A 23,993-nucleotide genomic window follows, 5' to 3' on the forward strand; every position below is an offset into this window, starting at 1 on the left:
TCTCTGGGTAGTTCATTTATTATGTTTGCACGTGTACGAATGAAACGCTGAAGCTCTGTAATGAAATACACTAAGAAATGTATTATATTCAATTAGTGCTGTGACTGCAACATGAGTTCGCAGCTGGTAAATATGTCTTATGTTTATACAATGTAATGTATATGACCTCGGATCGTAATTCGATAACAACAGCGTTTGTGTGTTTTCTTTGTTTGCTTTGCTCTCTCCTTTTTATCCATGTCCTTCCATTTTTAATGGCCTTAAGGCAAATACACATTTATAGAAAACACGAATTGTTACTTATGTAACGGGATGGTGTTATGAAGAGCAAAGTTTGTTTTGTCCTATTAAAGTTCCTTTGAGTAACTTTTAGTTTGGATTGATGTGTCCCCAATGGAACCAAACGTTCCTCCTATCTCTTTGTTTATTTTGTTCTGTATGTGTTAAGTAGTCCTCGGAAGAAGGGGGGGAGGTCTGGATTTTTGGCATGGCAAATGCTCTGGTATCCCTTTGTAGTATAGTTGTAGTCCAGGCTGCAATGACCAAGTGGAAAAAAACGGATATCTGTGAAGTGATGCTCTGAAACTATAAAAGACCACAAACCTTTTTGATGCTGTGTGAAAGCCAACATCTCAAATGTTGACAGAGCCTGATATTTTTGCATTTTTATGTTGATATTTTTGCAAACTGAATCCTTGTTAATTGCAAGTAGATCATGGCAGTTCAAGGTTTCCTGACACCCTCAGCGTCCCCTTCGTCGTCGTCGTCGTTGTTGTTGTTGTATGCAATTGAAAAAAAAAAATCATTTGGAATGGCTCTGTGCTTGTGTTAATCATTTCTCCCCTCATGGACAAGCTTCCAGCTCAGAAGTTGAGGACAGGCCCTGACATCAGACCTATAGCTATACTATACACCGGTGGTGTCCAAACTTTTTTTCTTGCGGGCCAAAATAGTTGTGTTCGAGTCATTCATACGCCACAGTTTCTGTATTTTAAATTGTAATATAAACATTGTAAGGACAAAAATAACTTAAATACACAAGAAATCTCACAATCAAGCCTCTAATGTGGTTAATCTTTTGTAAAAGCTTTCTGTATTTAGCTCAGGTTATTAAATGGTTAAACAACTGTCAACTTCTTTGCAAAAATTAAGTATAGTTAACAAAACATATGAAAAATAGTCAAAGCTGTTAGAAAGAAAGAAAGGAAAAAAAACTTACATTGTACTAGACATTTTCTTATATCTTTCAGCCCTCGTTAACATGAAAAAGAAAAAGAACAATCCATCTGAATGATGCCCCGGGCAAAAATCTTCAGATTCTTCGATTGAAGTTGGGGCCACAAAAAAAACCCTCGAGGGCCGCAAATGGCCCCCGAGTCACACTTTGGAAACCCCTTCTATACACAGTCTGAAATGAAGTGTTTCTCTTGCTTTGTGGGATATATTCAAGGCATGTAAATACTCAACAGTTTTTTTTTGTTTAACATGATCAGGTTGTCACAACATCATAACGTGCAAATCTTTTGCATTTCTTCTGGCCAGCTGGGTTGTAGAGAAATTTGCAGCCAGGTTAGTAATTTTTGTCAATTATCTATCCATAGCCTGTTGTTACCGCCTTTTATCATTTAAAAACAACAGCATGGGGGAACGCATAGATTTAATAGGACCAATTAGAGTCACTTAAGTGACTGTAAAATACAAAACTGAAACATTAATAATAAAGAAAGTCAAAATGCATTCCTTGCTCGGAAGGTTGTTTGGCCGTGGTTTGAGAGAAAACCTTCATCACAGCAGATAAGAAAGAAATACTGTGCATGCTTGCAGTCACCTAAAGGATTTATGCGTCATAAGAGTGCACATGTGCGGCAGGATAAAGGCAGAGCGAGAGTGGAGGTTTGAGCTGAAATGTAAAACCGTAGACTCTCTCAGATTACACCCTTCTCACATAGCATTTCTCCCTCATTTCCTAATGAGCTTAATGGACTGAGAGCAGAGTCTCACCTCTTTAAACCTGATGAGGTTGGGCAGAAAATGGATCTGCCTGGAGGGCTGATATGTGCTCATGTGAAATTAGATGTTGGGTACAGTTTTTTTTCTCCCTTCGCTGTTTCATCGCTTGAGGAGGTATTTTCTGTATAATAAGCAACAACATGCTAAGATGAGAAAAACCCCTGCTCGAAAAATCTAAAAATGTTTGCCAAATTCAAATCAACACATGTATCTTTAAATTGGCAAAACTTCTTTCAATTGTATTATTATCTTACTTAATAGTGACAGAACAAATATTGTTTAACGAATATAGTGAAACTATTATCTGACCTAAGATAAGGAGTGTAAGGAGGGAAAAGTTTCTATGTTGTGCTTTCTGACCCTCCAGCTCATTTTAACTCTTGACCCATCAAAGCTGACTGATCTGTTTTAAATGACAGTTTTCATGAAATAAGAGGTCAAAGAAAGTTGAATCACAAGGATTATACGGCAATGTAAAATAATGTTGACATCTATGGCATTAATATTGTGCCGAATCTGTTATAATAGGTAATCAATTATTTAAGTAATCAATGGGAAATCTGGAGTACAGAAACTTTGCCAGAATTCTAAGTTTTATTTTGGATGCAGAAGTTGTATGCAAGTGTAATAATTTCATTCAAACAAACAAAAAAAGCTGTTATGTGTTCAATAAATATATCTTCATGCTGACTGCTTAACTTATCATGACACAGTGTTAGACTTGTGAGACAGGATCAATTAACGGAAGTCAGAGAATGATGACCTCTGATTGGCTGCTTTGTCCTCAATAACGACACAGTCGAACGTGACATCACAATCAGTTATGAATATTATCTGCAGGGATGAACACTCTGCCTCCTGCTCGGTCACTCTTCCTTTTATTCTTCTTTTTTTTTTTGGTTTCATCTCTCACCGTCCTCTTGCTTTAGTCAGTTTATCAAATTGTACAGAAACAAGGTGGCAAGCTTATTTTCAAAACTGAAGGCCAGTGTGTGAACGAGTGCTCGAGCAGTGCTGTGGAAATGGGAGAGACGGCGTGCTTCCTGTTAAAGGCTATTGTACAGTTACTTTAATCTTTTAAACTACTATTTTGAGGTGGAGTAGTTGCACATTGTCGCTTCAACAAAAAGCTTCCCTCTAATGTCCACTTGAGGTTGGCTCCAAAAGTCCCAGAAGTCTCCCAAAAACCTGAGCCAAAGTGCCCATTTTTAACAGGTTTACAACCTGGTTGGAAAAAAAAACATACCTTGTTTCTTAATTGGTTGAGACGTTTGTTTTTTATCACATACTCATTTCGATTGATTAAATCTGTTCTGCAGCGATTGGCAAAATTAGGGGAGTGGCTAAGTTGCCTGGCACGTTGGCACTTTGTAGCTTTTGGCTATGAATGCCTCAAATCCAATGAGTTGTCTTTGACTGGAGTGATCATTTCCAGTACGATGACTGCCATCTTTGAGTATCATACCACCTTTTTCGACACCAATGGGTGACTTCCCTGAAACTATGCCTCATTTTGTATGTTCAGTTTATTGTTTTACCCTTCAGGCAACTATTGCTGTTTAGCTTTGTAGGGCTTTCAAGCGTAATTATGCAGTCTAAATTTATAGGGCGTGTTGTTAGATAAACACAGACTTTTGATGTTCAATCACGCTGCTTAAACTTCTGTCAGTTAAAAAAGGAGATGATAGAGACACTGTTAATTGATTTCCAGTTTCATTTTCCTGTTGGAGGAAATCCCTTTTCTCCCGTGAAAGGTTACTTCTTTTAAGGGCAAGAATAAAAGCTTCCCTTTATCCAATTAACACTCCTTTTGAAAATGAGCTTTTGTGGGTCACTGCATCATAGAAGAGCATTTGACCTATCCATTCAGTTTAGACATGAACTGAAAAGACAACATTTGACGGAAAACATTTGCTGCTAATCATTACAACAAATAATGAGTGTGTGCGTTTGATCATTTGCCCTCAGCTTGTGGAGGTGGTCACTCCTCAAATGTGGTTTATTTTTTCCCACTAACACAATGTCTTTGAATATCATGGATACAAACAATGACTCACTACCCAAGGCTTGTGGCAATTAGTTTGTGAAAGAAAAGCAGTGTGTGATATCAAAGCTGTGAACCCAGCAGGAATAGAGGGGGGTCCAGGATGATCACAGGCTCCCAGTGGGTTTCTGAGGGTATGACTCAAGGGGAGGTATTAGATCACAGAGTAGGGGGTTTCACCACCCTCCATGCTGGAGTATATTCTAGACTTGACTCTCAGTTCTTAACAGAAAGAAACCAATAAGGACCCTGGCTCTTTTTGTAGATCTCTGTGCCTGGCTCCCAATGAAAGGTTTTCAAGTCTTAACAGACGTTAAACTGTGAGAGATCTGTCACATGACGACGAATCACGGTACATTCAACAGTTTTGTTTTGCGAACGATTTGACCACAACACACGAACAGATTTATTTCATGATCAATCCGAGTCCTGTGGTTTGTTGCACCATTTATGTTCATGTTCTGTCTTAGGTTTGGGTGTAAAGTCTTAAACCCGCATTTGGCTTCACACAAGAAGAATATTGAAAATAGACCAGCAACACAAGTGGCTATTTGCTTGGCTGTCCTCTTGGTTCCACTCACACTGCAGGATAGGGCTTTAGAAAACACGTTTTCTTTTTTGTTTTGTTTTTTTTTCGATTTAAAATGGATTCAACCATGACGTTCTTTCAAGCCAGATTATTCTTCACACCACAGGACAATCTGGCAAGACAATCGTTATCAGCATCAAATAATTCCGGACTTCGCTTGCTTTCTGAAAGTGGGGCATTTAGCAGAAAATAAACCTTAACATCTGGTAGTACGTACCCTGCTTTGACAGGCAGACACAATAGCAACTCAATGGAAGGAGATGGGCGGAGGGAAAAAGCTACTGAATATACATCCCCATTAAAATCCCTCGTGTCAGTCATGTACAGAAAACCATGGGAATAAAGAAAACCCTGTCCCCTTTGCATCATTGACTCTTTGAAACTCTGAAACTTTCTTGAGAAGTGTGTTGCTCATCTTTCACAATACGCCCGTCATCCTTTCCCATGATTCCAATGGCAGCCATCTTGTTGACATCCATGCAGCAGCCCTGGGAGCCCTGGGCGTCTGTTACTGAAGCAAGCATTCTTGTATGTTTGTTCGATAAAGCTCCCGTCTCAGCCTTCTCTCCAAATCCGCCCCTTTCCAACATGCCAGAGGAGCACTGATTAAAGCGCTTGCCACCACCAAGAATGATCCATCAGGGTTGTACAGGAGCTATCAAAACCTCAAAGACTGTGCCTCGAATGCTGCTTTGTCTTCCAATGAGAGGCAGGGCGGCACATCAAACAGCTGACAAAACCTGGGTAAAAAGGGAATATTTTATTCATGGCTGTCAACAACGTAGGTAGGAGTGAGATATTAAGGACGAGAGGAACCTGCTGCATTTAGATCCTGAACCCTGAACTCGATGTCTCTTCCTTCCTGGCCCGTTGGGGATGTTTAATGAGGGAACATGATCAGAGGAGAAGCTGACGTGAAATGTGTCAAGACACTTCAAGTGGTGATATTTACAATCGGAAGGGGCCTGAACTCTTCTCCGTCTCTGTTTCTTTCACATCACCCTTTTGGATCTATTTATTATCTTGATGATGCTGTGTTAGAGTTCTTTAAACCCAGCAACTTCCATTTAATAATGACCCCAAGTCAATTGTCTGCAGTTTTGTATTTAAGCCACATCCATGATTCTACTATGATCATCATGTAAGAATTTTAATGAATTTTCAGGTTTTTACTGTCTTACAAGAACAGGTTGACCAATTTGACCAGAATAAAGTTTTGTGGAGGAAAAAGGTCAGCGTGTCGAGGACCAAATGGAACATGGACGTAGTGGCAATGATGCCATCCACTGGTACCTTATCTCAACAGGCTCTATGACGACCAACGGTAGTGGGCAACATATTGGAAAAGCTTCCTCAAGAATCAAAAAAAGATGTTCTGAACAGTTCAGAGTGTGCCAACAAAGAACAGCAGTTTTTGCGCAATTTGCATCGGTGTCATTTTTTACTGGAGCTTGCTGACGTTTTCACACAAGTTGTACAATATTAACTTTTAATGTCCCCTTTAGTCATTGTCTCTGATTACTATCATTTGCATTTATATTAGCATGTGGAAAGATCGTTGTCAATGACTGGCTATTTTTGTATTACAAATTGCAATAGCAATCCAAATGTTTCGTTTAAAAGTTTAGTTTTTGGCTTTTTGTCCCTTTATTGAGATTACAGGACAGTGGACAGAGTCAAGAAACAAGCTTTGAGAGAGTTGGGGGGGACATGCGGTAAAGGAATGGTGACTGTCCACAGCTTACTTTGTGGACTATCTGGTGTAATCAAAGTATTGGAAACAAGCCTGCCAATGTTTTTTCTGAAATGACATGTTCAGTGTTGAAAGCAAGCTTTCATTTGCCACGTGACAAGTTTCAGTGGTTACATACAGTATTTGGGGAATTTGAATCAACTCGTGTCGCAATGTATTTTTCGTCTATTCAATGACAGAACATTCCCTGTTCTCCTAAGAGAGCCTTAGCCTTTGAACATTCATGTTTTTAAAAGTGAACCTCCAGACAACCTTGACTCGATGTTAAGAGCAAGTTGATTTCTTCCAACCCTGACCACGGGTAATGACCTCTTACATAAGTGACTACATTTCAAAGGGAGAATGAAGAGTCGACACTGGCAGTTACTTCAGCTTCTCGTCGCCTTAACCCTGGCTGAGCTGCATTTGTCAGGGCAAAAAGGTTGTTCTTGGGAAAGGTTGAGTATGAGGGGTTAGTATCTTTGGTTAGAGTTTCAAACAAGAGCTTGAATACTGAAAATGTTGTGGTATAGAGGAGGGACGGGGTGAGAGATGTATTCAAACCTTTTTTTTTCAATGACTTAACCTCATCTTTTCACACATACCCAGACAATGTTCAGATTGATCTACATGTTTTTACCTGCAATTTTTCATGCCAGCCCCTGGATTTTCTGCATTATTTTATAGATAGCTGATATGATAACATTGCAAGAATTGTTCAGGAAGAAGGAAGGAATTGTTTAAGAAATTCCCATCAGCCACTTGGAGGAGATTATTTTGTGCAACCAGTCCATAACTGGTGCACCGGTGGGACACGCTCACTTTTTGTTAATTGAGTGATTATGTTGAATGAGACATGGAATTGACATTAAAGGGATACTTCACCCATTTACATGAAGCTGTGTATCATTAGAAACATGGTAGGTAGGTAGGTAGGTAGGTAGGTAGGTAGGTAGATAGATACTTTAAGCAAAAAATAGGTCCATATATAAATCACTTTAATATATGGTCTGTGCTGTTATTTGGGGTTTGTTATTTTCAGAAAATAAAACAAACCCTCCTGTTCCAGTTGACTATGTAAATAACATCAAGTGGAAAGCTTTTGCATCCCTTCAGCTCTACGCTGTGCAAAAAGTCAAACTTTTGCTTTTCTTCGTCAGGCCTCCATCTACATCAGGAACCAAGGTGCTTTCTTGTATCCAAACAGAATAACTTCCTCTTTAAACATCCACCTCTCTGATTCCCCAAAGACTAAATCTGTGTTCCTGTAACTCACCTCTCCTAATGTATTCGGTCTCTTTCTGCTTTGACACCACATCTTCTCCCCCATCTTCCTCCTTCCCTGCTGTCACCGCTCTCCCACTTAGACGGCGCTGCTGTGAAAGAGGAAAATAACTTTGAGCGGAAAGCTGCCGAGAGATAAAAGGTACTTTTATCGGCCATTAGCTGGAGAGCAGACGCAGCTTCAATCAAGACTTTTTCACAACCCAACCATGTATCATATCAGACGAGGGAGAGTGCACAAAAGTGTGACTGAACGTGTGCGGAGGCATATGTGATGTATATGAACAAATGGCTGAATCTGTGAGGACTGACATATTCTTTGGATCCAAAGTGGGAGATATACTTGACCTTGAGTCCAACAATAAGTTTGTATGTGTGTGTGTGTGTGGGCGTATACACACACCCCAAGGTGTCAGCAGTTCTGCTCATTGAAATGAACCTCACGGCTGTATGTTTTCTTGTAGTCTTTTGACATGTACATATTAGCCATATGATGTTTTTATTGTACGTTCTGTCCAGAAAAATCTAGATTTCTGTTATTATAATGTGAGCTCTCATCAGCAGGAAGGGTTATCTGTGTCTGAGCTCTCCAAAGCCATCTCATTCGTTGGTCTAGTCATTGTCATATATGGATTTATTTGTGCTTGTGCATACAGTATATATTAGACAGACTAGTTGTTGGTTTACAACAGGCTGTATTGATGAGAAAACAGGTTGTGTTGTATGAGGTAACAAGATACTGTTGGTGTAGTTGACCCTACGCCTGTTCTCCTGCTGGAGCAAGATAGCAGCGAGTTTGTCATTTCATTTCATTTATTTATTTATTTGAACAGGGGCAGTGTACAATATACATTAACCTCAGAAAGGAGAGATGCATTGTACCAGGTTGTAGCACTTGTGCTAATTTCCACCTGCAGTCCCTGGACAGGCTGTTGTTAACATACAAAGTATGTCCACTACAAAGGATTACAATGCATTTAAAACTATCACATACACACTAAAAACATACTGTGCCTCCAGCTTTCTTATCTCCTTCAGTCTGATAATGTCTGTTACATGAGGGTACCTCTAGAGGGCGCAGCAGAGAGCTCAGGCCGCACACGGCTCCCTAAAATCCCAGTCTCCATACAGCAATCCAGTATGGATTGGTACAGTTTAGTTTGGTAAAGTCTGATCCTTTTTGCGTTTCCACAGCCAACCGTGCCGTATTTGGTTATTCATCTACGTTGTCACTGGCATGTGGCTCTTCATTATAAAACACAATCAAGCTTTGTTTCAGAGAAGGCTGTGTGCGGCGAGGAGAAATACAGACGAATAAACAATCGCCTGGGTATTTAAACACAGCAGGGTTGTGTTTGCCGGTGTCACACAGGAAGTGACGATTCTTTCGACCAATCATCAGACTGCAGTTTTCAGCTCCACCTTTATGCGTTGGATTGAGATGCTTGGCAACCCAACTGAAGGTTCCCCAAAAGTAGGACGGTACTGATTGGTTATTTGTCGATCTTTCCCGGCTTTAGTCTATGGAAACGTCACGCGTGCCGTGCCGTGCCGTGCCGTGCCGTGCCGTGCCGTGCCGTGCCGTGCCGTGCCGTGCCGTGCCGAGCCGAACCGAACCGCTCGGTTGAAATGGGGCTTAAAACATGGACTGTGAACAACAGACCAGGTAACACAGGTTACTTTTATATTACACCAGTATTCAAAGGTAGAGATCAGCTAATGCGACTGATGAGCGGTGTTCAGAACATTTCCTCCCTTCATGAATGTAATGGTCAGGGTGTTCCAGTTGAATGAGTGACCATGTCAACTGGTGACTTTCGATGTTTTGTTTTCAATCACAATATCAAATAATATTCATCAGATATTTCTTTTAAAGAAAAACAAGACACATACAAATGCAGCTATTGACGCATTTGTCAGAATGTCACCATTATAAAGGGTCACTGGTTGAACTGAAACACAGATGTAGAGTAGTTTAGTAGATTATCACAAACTTCTTCTAAAAACAAACATATACAATTAATGACAAATTGTTCAGATGTGGATAATTGGGAGTCTGTTTACCACTTTATCAACATAATGAAAAGCAAGTAAATATCCGTCTTTGTATTTCGTAGCTCTGTGGATTTGTTATTCTTACTTCCGAAGGAGCTGTGATTGACAGGCAGGTGGGGCAATGTGTATTTGTTTGTAAGAGACAGAGGTTGTTGGTGAGCCAGATGTGATTAGTGTGTGTGTGTGCATGAGTGCGATGATGTGAACAAGCGTACATGTGTGTTCAGAGGATTTATGAGTCAGGGACAAATGTGAGCATGCCACGCTGTCCATCACAGAGTCCTCATGTGAAGAGACAGGTCCTGTCAGAACACAGAGGCAGGACTTTCATCATCCAAAGGCCAGAAGGGGGAGTGAAAACCCGCAGAGACGCACACAAACACTTTACTCAAAAAGATTTGCTGCAATGAAACAATCAGTAATTTAAAATAAAGCTAATTTTGTGCACACCTTTGAAAGAACAAAAGGAAAAATACGATTTTGAATTGGTCTATCAGAGGCAGCGTTCAGGAGAGTCAGATGTGGAAATGGCAGCCACAGAGAAATGTCACTCCCGTCATCACAACAAGAAGGTTGCTTTTTTCCCCTCCACAGGCAAACAGATCCACATGATGCGCTTTGCTGAGCAGAGATGCTTAGTTTCCTGGCATGGGCATGAAAGTATTTTCAATGACTACAGTGACCAGCCAGTGGCTGACAATGTCATCGGAATAACAACTGACACACTGATATGTGACTGGCTTTTTATTTAAGGGATCAGTTACTCCTGGAGAAGGCTGAAAAGACATAGTTGGTGGACCCTTTAAAGTATTTCCGTTTAGTGAACTGACTGTTGTGTCACAGATTTATGTCGTCACAGTGGTCTTATGGTTTATTTTCTCATAGATAATGTGCAAATATGTCACATGTGGTTTACATCGGTATGTGCTTCTGTTTACTTTTGGGTTGCCTTTCTTGCTTCTGTGTTTTTTTTTAAATTTATTTATTGATTTGACTGTTGAGGAAGCAAAAGGTGTTCAGCACAAGACACATTTCCCAGAGGGGAAACAAACTGTGTCATAGAGGCAGTAGTTCAGTCTGTTGGGACTTGGTTTGGGTACCGGAGTGTCGCCAGTTCAAGTCCCGTTGTGGAACAAAAATATGGACGTTGCAGAGATGCCGAGTACTGCAGAGACGTTAATCCCTTGGGCAAGGCACTAAACCCCAAACTGTGCTCCCTGTGTAGCAGCAAACTCTTACGTCGCTCCACTAATGCGTACCCACAGGTTTCGCTTGTGCAAGTGTGTATTTCATACTACAGTATGTGTGTGAGAAGCCTTTTTTGTCAATAATAAAGAGTGTAAACTAGAAAGTTTAATAAAGTTTTTTCAAGTATATGTTACCATATGTGTTACTGCACATAGGGCTAGTGCCTTGTTTATGCCTTCACTTGCCTCATACTCCGCCTGTAGTGTAGTACATATATCTGTGGAAGAATTGTGATTGGTGTTCATATCATTGTCAAACATAATCACATTTGGCTATTGTCTGATTGACTGTTAAACACCTTGTTCGGCAAAAGCCAGGACCAAATGATAAACCTCATGATAAAGCTGCTATCAGTTGGTTCCAGTGGAAACAGCAATCACATAATCTAATCACAGTGGGATCGCCAAGACTTCCTTTTCTTACCATTGTTTACAGTCCAACATGCAACAGAAGCAAGAATGGATTTGGTGTTGGAAGAAGACGTCTTCTTACAGATTGTCAGCTGCATGTGAACATAGAGGTGCATATAAAGGAAAAAGCAACAATGGCGAAATCATGTCCGCTTTTATGCACTCCAAACTGACCTTTTACTCCATATAGCCATACCTCGCTTAAACGTTAGTAGACAATAGAAACTGCAAATGAAACCAACATTTCTTCTTACCAAAGAAAAATACTGAACTGTATGTTGTTTATTTGTTTATCAGAACACAAATTTAAGTAGTTCCTGCTGTCTACAGTTGAATAGCTGGAGACCTACCTACAGTATGTACATGTGTCATCTGTTTCGCTCTTTGTGTGTCCATGATTTGTTTTCCTTTTTTGTGTATTTTTGTATGACTTTATTTCTTGCCTTTTGCCTCTTTTTGTTGTTGAAATCAATTATTTAGTCTATACTTGGGTCCTCCTCTTTGTTTGTTTTTGACTAACTGATGAAATATTTTGTAAATTTTCATTTACCTTCACCTTTAACTTGTAACTTTGTGGTTTTTCTAAGAATATTTCCCCCATAGTGCATCGCTCCAATACACAGTTGCTTACCGGACTCATCAAAGTTGTTTTTTCATTTTTGGTGTCTTCTATTTAAAGTATTACAGAGAGAGTGAAAAGAGACAAATTATCACATTTACAAACTCACCCAGAGGTAGGTGAAACCAGTTGACTGTGCAGCTGCACTGGAACATTGCAGGTTAAATGTTTTTCTCAGTGCCAACTGAAAGGTTGCTCTTTTGGATGACTGAAGCCATTATTCGTCATTCCTGTTTGTGACCAGATTCTAAACTATAAATATTCTGAACTGTTTCATTCATGTTTTGCACGGATGTTTCCTCAAGCGTCTTGATGGTCGGTATTTGAACTTTATGAAATCATTTCTAAGTTGAACAAAGAGAGAAATAAAAAAATAATAATATCAAAACAGATCCAGAGCAAAAATAATCCTTCTATTTTCCTTTTCTAATAAAAAGTTGACTGCAGGAAGATGGTGGCGTTTAAAATCAACTTGTGGCACTGATGGCTTAGTGGTTACCATGTACAGTGGATGAAGTCCTCAAGTTGGGTGGCCCAAGTTTAAATCCGACCTGGCTCCTTACCTGCATATCATTTTCCACTCTTTCTATCCCTGATCCCCTCTCCTGTCCATAAAAGAAAGGCATAAAAAACCCAAAACGAATCTTTCAAATACATCCTGAAATGTGCAAAATTTGCTTGACAAAAACCCCCACTTCCGTGTTAAAGTTAACAAAGCAATCTTCAGCATGCAGAAGCATGTAATGTGAATATCTCTGCAGGGTGTTTTTTTTCTATCTTCTTGTTAGCAGTGCCAGCTCTATAGCTCCAGCATATTAATCACACTGCCAAAAACAATGCACATAGCAAATGAGCCTGTTTACCTTTCTATCTGTGGTAAATAGCTCCCGTAGAGATTTGGAACATATGTCGTACTTGTTTCAGGAGACGTGATAGTGAAAGATGTAATCACTAACACCCTGTATGGTTCAATTCTATTGCAATTCTATAACGTGCAAGGGAAAGGACTCAGACATTCTTCCCAAGGGCTTTTATTCTGTTCAAAAAGTTTGTTTAATGTGAGCAGAGATGAGACAACAACAGCTATAGAGAGGGATGAAACGTAAAGAAGGGGGGTGTACGCTTTAAAGCCAAAACAGAAATCCTCTGCTGAGGATGTGTGTGTAACATGCTCTGCTCCCCTCAGATGGTTTCAACCTGTCCCCAAATGTCCTCTCAGTAGGGGAAAACAAAACAAAAAACATGACATTTTATCTTTCGACATATATATATACACACACACACACACACACACACACACACACACACACACACACACACACACACACACACACACACACACACACACTTAGAGCCCTTCTCCTCATACTCTTTTGTCGTATGATGTGTGCTGTGTGTCTATGCACACAAAGAGCAGACCAAGATGCTGAAACACTTTATCACATGTTTGTGAAAAAGAGAGAGACTGTGGGATAACAGTTGAACCAGTCCTTTTATTTAGAGGATATTTGCTCACCCAATTCTGTTGCATTGACAACAATAAGAGAAAACCTAATATAAGCCAACCCCTTTCAAGGCACAATGTAGAGAAAAATACTTTTTGAACAGCCATATATTATCAAATATATTTTTTAGAATAATTATAATTTGAACACTCTGATTATACAGCGTAGGTTGTTTGAAACACCTACTAAAAAAACAGCATGTTTTCAATATTCTTCCGATTTTCCCACAGAATTGTTTACCTGTGGCACTGATGACAGGGGTGCCTTTAAGTGCACACACACACACACACACACACACACACACACACACACACACACACACACACACTCACGTACACACTATCACCACACACACAAGCACCTCTACTATTGTAAAACACAGCAGCGAGCCCCACAGGCTGTCTTCCCTGAATTTGCAAACACAACTACCACTTAAAAAGTTTCATCGCTATGTTGTTGTGTTACTCAGTAGCTGGCATCTCTTTCTCTCTATTTACCTACACTCACATAATTTAATGAGTTTAATGATTTTCAGATAAATAATTTATAAGTTAATCATTTGCTTTTGCAGAACACGTCAATAAATTAGCCTATTTTTTGGTAAAGGGGATTGGGTGTCAAGTCAACTTTTCTCGGGTGAAAAAGCAAAGTTTTCAAGAGATTGAAGGTCAAAGAAGTGTTTTGTTTCTGATTACCTTGGGAGCAAAGGTAAATATGTTAGAACAACATGTTAAAATGCAAAGGAAGAGAAACAATTTGAATGTGTAGATAAAGACAAACGTTAGCTTTGACCCTGCATGGATCTCTCTTTAGCCTGGCGTATACTATACGGCTGTATAAAAGTCATGATGGAATGTCAGCTCACTGTAATACTGAGTCTAATCAAATGACATCTCATTTAGCTAACAAGCAAGATACATCCTTACACATATTCTGTGTGAGAAGTCCGTAGATATTTCCTGCCAATGTTTTCCTTTCGTTCATATATCTTGTGACAGTTTGGTGGAGGCGTAATCATGCGATAGAAAGCCCTGACGTCTGGGAACCCTGTCGTGACTCTGCTCTCTCTGCAGAGTGTGTGCAGTTGGGTGAACGAAATATTGAACATGCCAGAATTCCTATGACCGGTTGGAAGCAGCTGATTGGGTCGTGATCGACATAAGTGCAATCGGGCTGAAATATGGGCCTGCTTCAAAATCAGTTTTGGGACTTGATGGGTTGAATAATATAACTGTCCCTAAAGCTGAATCTATCAACAGACTAGATTGTACTCATGCAGCATGTCACGGCCGTGGTTCTATTCTGACAGACACACTGAGACGCTGTGCAGGCTGAGAAATAGACGTTTATTGATTGGAGGTAGAGCCCTTATATACAGCACAACAGATGCCACAAATTCCTTCCCACTATAGATACTTCTGTACATGGTATGAAGAAACACATGACCTTTACTCCTTAAATGTCGTTCCTATATTTGAGGAACACTTCAACCTTGTACTATCACTGAGGCAGAACATTATACTTTCATGATACCTCTTGTGTCTCTCCCAATATGGTCATGTCTTCTCTAAATAGATCATGGTCTGCTCACAGCAAAGTCTTCTCTACAAGATATATCCAAACTGAACGTATCAACAGAAATTCGTACTATCAGGACATAACTCGGTCATAACTTGGCACTCTCAACCTGCTTTGAAACGTGCTGTTTTGTGGCGCACAAAACGCTGTTATAATGTGATCAAACTAAAATATAAGTTTACCACTTTTTGAGGAGATTTTTGTTGAGTAAAGGTAGCTTAAATCTTAAAGTGCTCGCCAGGCTTTAGAGTGAGGCTAAAAAACACACAAATGAATGTACTTGCTATCCAATTACTGCAACCCAGGAGAAGTAAATTGAGATCTTTTCACATTTATATTCCCTTTTATTGCACCCCTTGATTCAATAACTTTAGTTAAAATAAGAGGAAACAATCAGAGCTGTTTGCTGAGCCAGGGGGTTTCCCTCTATGCCATGCATGGATCTCTGTATGAAAACACAATGTGTTAAATTTCTTGGGATCAGCCTAACTCTCTCTGTTGTGCAGTTTGTTGCCAGAAATGTGTCGACTTCCTGTCTCTCTGCATCACTGCGACGAGAGAATCTCTCCCCTCTGCCACCATCATTCTTCATTTCCATCAGCTCATTCCCCAAACTGTAAACACCCCCTCACCTCCTGTCTGCGTCTGTGATCTCTAACCCCGGTGGCCTCTGTGAGTCGCAGTCTTACTGATGTGTCTGTGCCCCAGTCACCTCCCGGGTGCTTTCTGGCTGAGTGGAGGCTGTCTCAGAGGGTTTCCTCGGGTGACCAAGCCTGATCAGAGCCGGGTCGCTCGCCTGGGGATGAATCGCTCACTAACACTCCGCTGGGAGAACTCAGCTGACTGTTGGCCGTTTATTCAGCACATTTGTCAGCCGTTTGCTGTGGACAGCACGTCAGCTGCAATCACAGTTAAAGATAAAATGCTAATCCTCCTCGTGCTAAGAAGGTAAACCCACCTTCCATGACACACGAGGCGACTATGTCACAGGTGTGGTCCAATGCTTTGCTCTCTTTCAAATGTTGAATAAAAAAAACACATCTTCTCATCTTTTCTCAGAACTGCTTGTTGCCTTGAGCTAGCACAAGTACCCTTGAGTAAATGTAAGCTTCAGACTGATGTACTTCCTCATTTGGTCTTTCTTGGACAATGAATCATTGTCCTTGGTCAGAAACAATATTTTAGATGTTGCTATGCTTCAAGTATGGACAAAAGAGGGACTCTGTTGTGAACAGTGGCCATTACTTTCTGCTGTTTGTCATGTTTTTTAGCTTTGTTGCCCATAGAAAACAATTTTTGGATGTCTGGTTCTTATTACTGAGAGGGAAAATCACAATCGACATAAGCATTTATTGGAAGCTGTTTTTTTTTTTATGTTCAGAAGCCCATCCCGAGGGGAATGAGATAAGGTTTGAAAACATGCAGAGATAAATCTTTTGTTTTCTTTTCACTGCTGTCACTGAAATTAAATACTGACTGTGTTTTCCCCCAGAATACAATCTGCCTCCTTTTTAGTCTGACAAGGAATTCAAATGTGTGATGTTTCAGTTGTCATTGCTACCTTTATGCTGACCTGTATTCAGATTGGTATCAAGGATTCCAAAGATTGAAAGAGACTCAAGCTTGCATATACTGATCATTTAATAAGAACTCTTTTAGTTAAGTAACAGTGAGGCACTTGTTTGCAAGTGTTTTCACACTTTAAGATAAGGCTTCTTTGAACATCTTCTCCAAATCTCATCTGTGGCATCCTGCAGCAGAGCGTACCTCCCTGCAGGCTCTTTTTTAGCTCTACCCCTGCTAGTTCTCACACGGTCTCCGTCGTTGCACCAGGGCAATTACGCTGCAGCCACCAGTCGAGGTTAGAGAGAGTTCAGTACTCTCAAGCTCAGCCCCTGCGTCCCTTAAGGACATTGATTCCTCTGACCTATGTGTGACTGCTCTTCCTCCGAACGGGGTTCACCGAGCTCGCAGCATGCTTCAGTGCACAGCTAATTTCCCAAGGCTCACTACGCCAGGCTATTAGCACAGAGGCTAAACACTGGCTGCCACAATCGTCCGCCTTGGTGAGATCTATAACTGGTGAATCTCTGTTATGCTAGAGGCTTCCTATGGGTTTTCATGCATGCAGTTGTATGCTCCAAAACCTGTACCCCTTATAGAGCAGTTTTTAGAAAGTTCTAGAAAACAACAAAAACCGCTTCAAATATTGGTAATTCACATGTTTAAAAAAGCAAAGCTTTGAGAGATAGACCTCTTCATACTGCCCTGTTTCGGACTGCTTTAAATTGGCTCCTAAAGTCAGTTTTGTCACATTGTTTCCAATTTGCAAGTTCTACCTTTTTCTTCCTCTCAGTATAAAGGAGTTCACCAGGGTTCCAAACTAGGACCACCGCTGGTTTGCACATTTTGTTAAATAATATATTTGACAATTTATTTATTATTCTACTTACGTGTGGATCGTATAGTCACCTAATAGCCATTTCTTTAACAGAAGCTCTTAAATCTTTTTCAGTCAACCTTTAATTTTGATTACACAGCGTACATTCGTATAAACTCAGAAAAATCTAAGTTGAGCTTTTTTCAATCAAAACGTTACTTCAGCTCTTCCTAAGATCAAACTTTGAATTAAAAAGTATGAAGCTGTTTATTGATTTTTCTGAAACTAAAAATGAATCAATATTTTAAAGTTAATTAAATATGTATTGTTCTTGCAAGACTGCGGTTCAACACAAGACTGGTTCCGCTCAAGGTTTGTGCCTAAAAAAAAAAAATGTTTTCTTTGACGATCTATCCATCTGTATTCTTCAACTTATCTGAGATGGAGTAATGATGGCAGCAGTTGAAATACAGGAAGTCAACCCAGACTTCCCTCTCCCTCGTAGTGTTTTCCAGCTCCTCCTGGGGGATTCCGAGGCATTCTAAGGCCAGGTGGAATACTGTATACTGGGATGAACTCTGGGTCTACACCGGGGTCTCCTCCCAAGTGGGCATGCCTTGAAAGTGAACACTAGGGGAGTCTAGCTTTTGACCTGCCCTGGATCCTGTGGTACCCTATGTTGTAGTAGATGATCGTAAATGGTAAATATTATTTCACACTAGGTCAATACAGGTGTAGGTTTTTCCTACTTTTCCTAATTTGGCGATTAGTGCCCTGTTCCTGGATTATCTGCAGCTACTATGTTATTTTTATCTTTAATTCTGTTTAAAGAATGGGCTTGAGAAGCAGCACTATAACAAACACTGCAAAAAAAAAAAAAAAATGCTCCTCACTGATTGGCCACAGTATGTTAAAACATCTGATCTGTGACATCATTTTGGATGAAGATGGACGTGAACTAGTTTTAATGAACCCCATGAGTCCATGGTATAAACAATGACACAATTTAAGTTACAAATGAATTATCTTCAACAAAGGGTTCATGGACGGCTTTTATATATAACTGGTGCGACAGGCCACAGATGTGAAAAAAAATAAAAAAGAGCTCGAGAACAACAGTGCTAAACAGAGCCAGTGTGGCAGGGCCTGCGTTGTCTGACCGAGCAAAACTGTGGCGCTGACGGACTGCGGTGTCATAAACCATGAGGACAGTGGGAGGGAGGAGGCTTGAAGTATTTCATCAGAAGGATCTGTAGATCATCGATGAAAATTTGCTGGGGAATCTGTTGGGGTGGGGAAATACTATCACTCGGATCACCAAATCACAACACATCAGGGGCTTTAAGCAGCGTGGCTACTTGCCAATTCTGATGAAAGGGGTCCAAGTAACATCAACCTCCACTTGGTACTAATGACTGCCACATGCTGTTCGTCCTTACTGCTTTTTATCTCATCAAAATATCACAGCAGAAGGATATGAGTGTCACTCTGTGGTTTCATCTTCATTAAACTCTGCAGCTGTCTGTCCCTCAGAGGTGTGACACTGGGGACAAGCACTGCCTACAACAAACAACCTATATCCAATCACCATGGAAACATTGACCCCCCCCCTCTCCAAACCCCAAGGCAGGGGACACAACTGCATGATAAGCAGCTTTTCAACCTCGACTGGGGTCTGGACTTTGTGTCACTCCCAGCCCATCCTGTTATGACGCCAGTTGCCAGAGGCCAGCTCGAATCTCATATACAGCAGCCAGCTATCAGTCTCTCCGTAGGGACGGCTGGTACTCAGTTAGGGCAGAGATAGTCGACACTCTGAGCTCATTTTGCCGCCGCGCCCTGCTCCATAGTGTGGCAGAATAATCACACCAATAACACACTCTGGCTCTGTTTTCTGCACAGGAGCTCTGAGGAAGGAAATTAAAGAAACAACGAGGAACGATGCTCTGCTCGGGATCACACATCATATTTTATTTTCAGGCCCTCCTGTGCCGCAAACAGAGGACGTCCCAGGCAATAAGGCTCACAGCCTGCGGAGGGAATTGTTTTGCCAAAAATATTTGTTGTTTTCAATAATGTGGTTGTTTGTATTGCACAGAGGAGGGTGGGGGGGAAGAAGAGGAGAGGAGAGATGTGATTCACAAATGGCCTCTTGTTGTGTCCTTAATTCACTATAAAAGCTTTATTCTCTCGCCCACTGATGGACTGTTTTATGTGTATTGGGGGAATTGCCTGTTTGTTCATAGCTATGTGATGTTCATGTCATATTAAAGTGTAAACAGTTGACCTTTTTTAATCTAATCGATGACTAATCTTATGATTTAGAAAGGATTTATATTTCACAACTAAATGTTTACAGGAAGAATGTGTGACTCTTTGATCCAGTAAATATTGCCTTTGTGCACCGGAACTAAACCTAAACAAACTGCTGTTTGGTGGTACTGGCACTATTCTGAAACCTTCACTCTTCTCCAGCGAAACACCTTCAACTTTTCCACTAACAAGTTATCCCACTGGAATGTACCATACTATTCTGTCACAGTCATCTGAGTTTTAATGTCTCCTGTTTTACCTTGAAGTTTTTGCCCATCGTGTCTCATGACTTGTGTTTTAATTCTTGCCTTGGTTCATTTTCCAGCTTCCAGTTTTTTTCTGGACTTGGGTCTAGCTCAGTTCTCTTATTTGCTATCTCCTCGGTCCTCGCTCCTCGGCTGAATAGGATGTAGTTCTAGACCGACCATTTTATGGATTGTCCCAAAGCTCTTACTCTGAAAGGAGGAGAGAGGAGCGATGGAAAACATGAGAGGTGACTTCATTTTAGTCTTTTTAACTGACAGGCACACCCCCTTATTGTTTATCGCTCACTGATTGGACGCTGCAGCAGATCAGACTTCAATGAAACATGAGCAGAGTTTAATATCGGAGAAAAGACAGACATTAAAAAGACGCTAAACGGAGCGTCTGACATTTAAACAGATTCTAAACATCTGTCAGTTTGTAAAAAGTCGGTCTGTGATGAGCTGGGATTAAAAAAAAGTGTCATGAAGATTAACAACCCAACACGAAGCATAAATTCTATGAAATCAATAGGCTACTTAAGTGCGAAGGCTGATCACTCCCGACATTTGAGTTGTTTTCTGATTCATCTCTAACAGTCTGTTAATATAAAGTGTATAGATTCCTTCATTCTGTCCTGTTCATGATCCTTCAGACTGTCTGATGATGATGAGGTTGATGGTTTGATGAAGAGGGAGTCTGTCAGTCACAAACACGTTTTACATTTACCTTCATAAAGTTTCTATCTTTTAGATCCAAATAAATACTTTTCAGTATTTCTGAGACATAAATGTGTGTTTATAAAATACAAAGTTCATTGTCCAATTATACGTTTTCATATATGTTTTTATAATTTATTTTTTTTAACCCCGGAAGCAGTTAAGTGGCGGCCATGATAAGAGAGGTTCAAATTCTGTAAAAGTCAAGGAAAGTTGGCTCAGTACTTCCTTTATAACCTCCTTTAGCATAATTATGAAGCACTGAATCATCCTTTACGAAAGGAGACAAGAAAGTGCCGCCCCACAATTCATTGCGGCCGCAACTTTTAAAGTGAATTGCACATCAGACCCATATCAGCGCATTCACGGAAACTTCCGATCTGTCAGAGGAGAAATGTGGAGACAATCTGCATTTAGTTCCTGTAGTAATTTGACATAATTAGTGACTGCCTTTGTATTTATTTTATTTCTCAATTTTTATCTAGTGTGAAGAACATTAACTTTATTTTTATGTATTCTTGTTTCATATTTAGTGGAGATGCTTTGCTGTTATTTGAAGTTGATTTAATATGAGAAATTGTAATGTAAAACCTTGTTTATAAAAAAAAAGAAAAGGGACGCAGATCATGGAAGTTAGCACTGTAATAATTTACCTTAAAAAATGTCGATCAATCTTAAACCCAGAGGTAAACTCTGAACGTGATGCTGATGTTGTAAATCCATCAAAGTGAAGTTTCCTGGCATCTAATAAAGCCTACCTTTTATTTTTATTCACACCTCGTGGTTTTTAGGATTATTTCACCTGTAAGAAGGCACAGGGGGAAACATTTCAAATGAACTTCTTGTAGTCCATCTTCTGAAAACTGTTGTCCCACCACGGCAGAAACACGTCAATAACCTCCGCTGCTGTCACATTTTCATGACATCACCAAGTGGAAGTGTGGTCGGATTGTCAAAACATCGCGATCGCCTTTTTCTAAATTCTCCTAACATCGTTCCTTAACCCCGTGACGTTTTTACATGGTTAAGGTAAAGTGGATAGTGAAAGTAGATAGGAGGGACAATCCGAATGCACCCTTTGTGTTTCACTCTGCACTGACTGGACTCACCTGTGTCTCGTCTCCTCTTAATTATCTGTGTGTGTGTGTGTGTGTGTGTGTGTGTGTGTGTGTGTGTGTGTGTGTGTGTGTGTGTGTGTGTGTGTGTGTGTGTGTGTGTGTGTGTGTGTGTGTGTGTGTGTGTGTGTGTGTGTGTGTGTGTGTGTGTGTGTGTGTGTGTGTGTGTGTGTGTGTGTGTGTGTGTGTGTGTGTGTGTGTGTGTGTGTGTGTGTGTGTGTGTGTGTGTGTGTGTGTGTGTGTGTGTGTGTGTGTGTGTGTGTGTGTGTGTGTGTGTGTGTGTGTGTGTGTGTGTGTGTGTGTGTGTGTGTGTGTGTGTGTGTGTGTGTGTGTGTGTGTGTGTGTGTGTGTGTGTGTGTGTGTGTGTGTGTGTGTGTGTGTGTGTGTGTGTGTGTGTGTGTGTGTGTGTGTGTGTGTGTGTGTGTGTGTGTGTGTGTGTGTGTGTGTGTGTGTGTGTGTGTGTGTGTGTGTGTCTTGGATTTGTTTGAAAACTCGTGTATCAAACCTGGACTGAACATTAAACTCTGCCAGTTATTTTTAACTGCCTCAGTGTGAGTCTTACATATGGAGCTTATCACTCTGTTTCCATCAGATGTGACAGCCTTGGATCATCCCTATTTTGTATAAGAAGACTTGATAACAGGAAACAAATAAGGCAAAAATGAACATTTAAATCAGAGGGGTGACATGTAACTCTGACACTTAGTGTTCAAAATTGGTGTTTCAGTCCTAATTCAAAACATTGAAGAGAGCTGTCTCCCCCCGCTCCCTCCTCCCTTGAGTCGAGGCGCACACAGGTTGTCATGTTGGGGACTTTGAAGCTTCAGTGTTTAGCCAGCTCTGCATTGGTCTGTAAACCTTTCTGTGTTCTAACCTCTCTGTATTTGTCAAAAGCATCTCCAATATTCATCCTTGTTTCTGCTCGTGAAAGCTTATTCAAAACATGCAGAGGCTTTTTAGGTCGGGTAGAAAGGGTGGGGGATTCTTAAAAGCACCAGACCATTCAGGACCAGGATCTAAACTTAGGAGGAAAACATACTGAGTGCTGCGTTGTTGACAGAGAAGCCAACCATTAAACTGAACATGTTTATTTATATATATATATATATATATATATATATATATATATATATATATATATATATATGACGATATAGTAAGGTCATTTCATGATTTAGTTCCTTTAATGATGTAAAAATAATTTAAAAGATGATCTTTAATTGTATCAGTTCTTGGAATAATGATTATCCAAATGTATTAACATTATTTATGTATTTAATAGTCATAAAGGTCAAACAGAAAACCTATTTGTGTGAAACAAGTGTTTTCCTTTTTGTTTCTCATACATGTGCTAAAACAGAGGGGGAAATAATTATCCAGTGCTCATGTTTGTAATCTTTTTTGTGTTGGATAACATTATTTGAGATGCCCTTCATTCCTCATTGTTTTATTTTTTCTTTAGCCAGGACACATACTGTATGATATGGCAGAGAGTGTGATTAGTGTGATTATCCTGCTTTTGCATACATTTTCCTCTGTGTGTAAGCAGAGATTATGTTTTATATAATTTCTACTGTCCTTTTTTCTATCCCAGATCTATCACTGGCTAATTTTCTGTGCATGTCGGCTCAGAACCAGAGACGAGGACCGTCTGTGTGAGCTACTCAGTCCCCATGGATCCAGGGGTAACCATGAGCCAATGGAGCTGACAGGCGAACTCTCCCCCTGCTAATCCCCTGGAAAGGTGCCTGGCCCTGGGGACAGTGGGCCGAAGAACGGCCCTCGTCTCTGAAGCTTTGTTCCCCAAAGGGGCCTTTGCTGGCCTCAGATACGCAACCTCCAATCCCCCAGTGATCCCCAGGATGAGCCAGGAAAATGCTGCAGCAAGAAGATCCTCTGCACAGGTGAGCCAATGGCAGCCAGTCATGCAGTAAGCAACTGAGCATCAGCAGTTTAATAGAGACATAGGAGAGAGAAAGACAGAGACAGAGAGGAGAGGGGGGTTCTCCTTCCTTTCAGTGCACAAACGTTCACTGACTTAAGGCTAACATTTGGCATGGGGATGGTTTGGTTTGCAGGAAGCATGTGTATGTTTGTTTGTTTGTGTGAGTGAAGGATCCCTTATATCTCGCCTCTGCTGCCAACTTGC

The 23,993-nt window shown here is 40.5% G+C and overlaps 1 long non-coding RNA gene across 1 annotated transcript in view; it reads left to right on the forward strand.

The window, feature by feature from the left end:
- Nucleotides 1-23,742, forward strand: part of LOC306841247 — a 133,280-nt gene extending 109,538 nt beyond the window's left edge. Inside the window, exon 3 of the long non-coding RNA XR_013781458.1 lies at nt 23,439-23,742. This is a non-coding gene — a long non-coding RNA (uncharacterized lncRNA). The remainder of the gene's footprint in view (nt 1-23,438) is intronic.
- The last annotated feature ends 251 nt before the right edge of the window (nt 23,743-23,993 follow it).

The sequence above is a fragment of the Symphodus melops genome (assembly GCF_947650265.1).
Source record: "Symphodus melops genome assembly, chromosome: 20".
NCBI classification, from domain to species: Eukaryota; Metazoa; Chordata; class Actinopteri; order Labriformes; family Labridae; genus Symphodus; species Symphodus melops.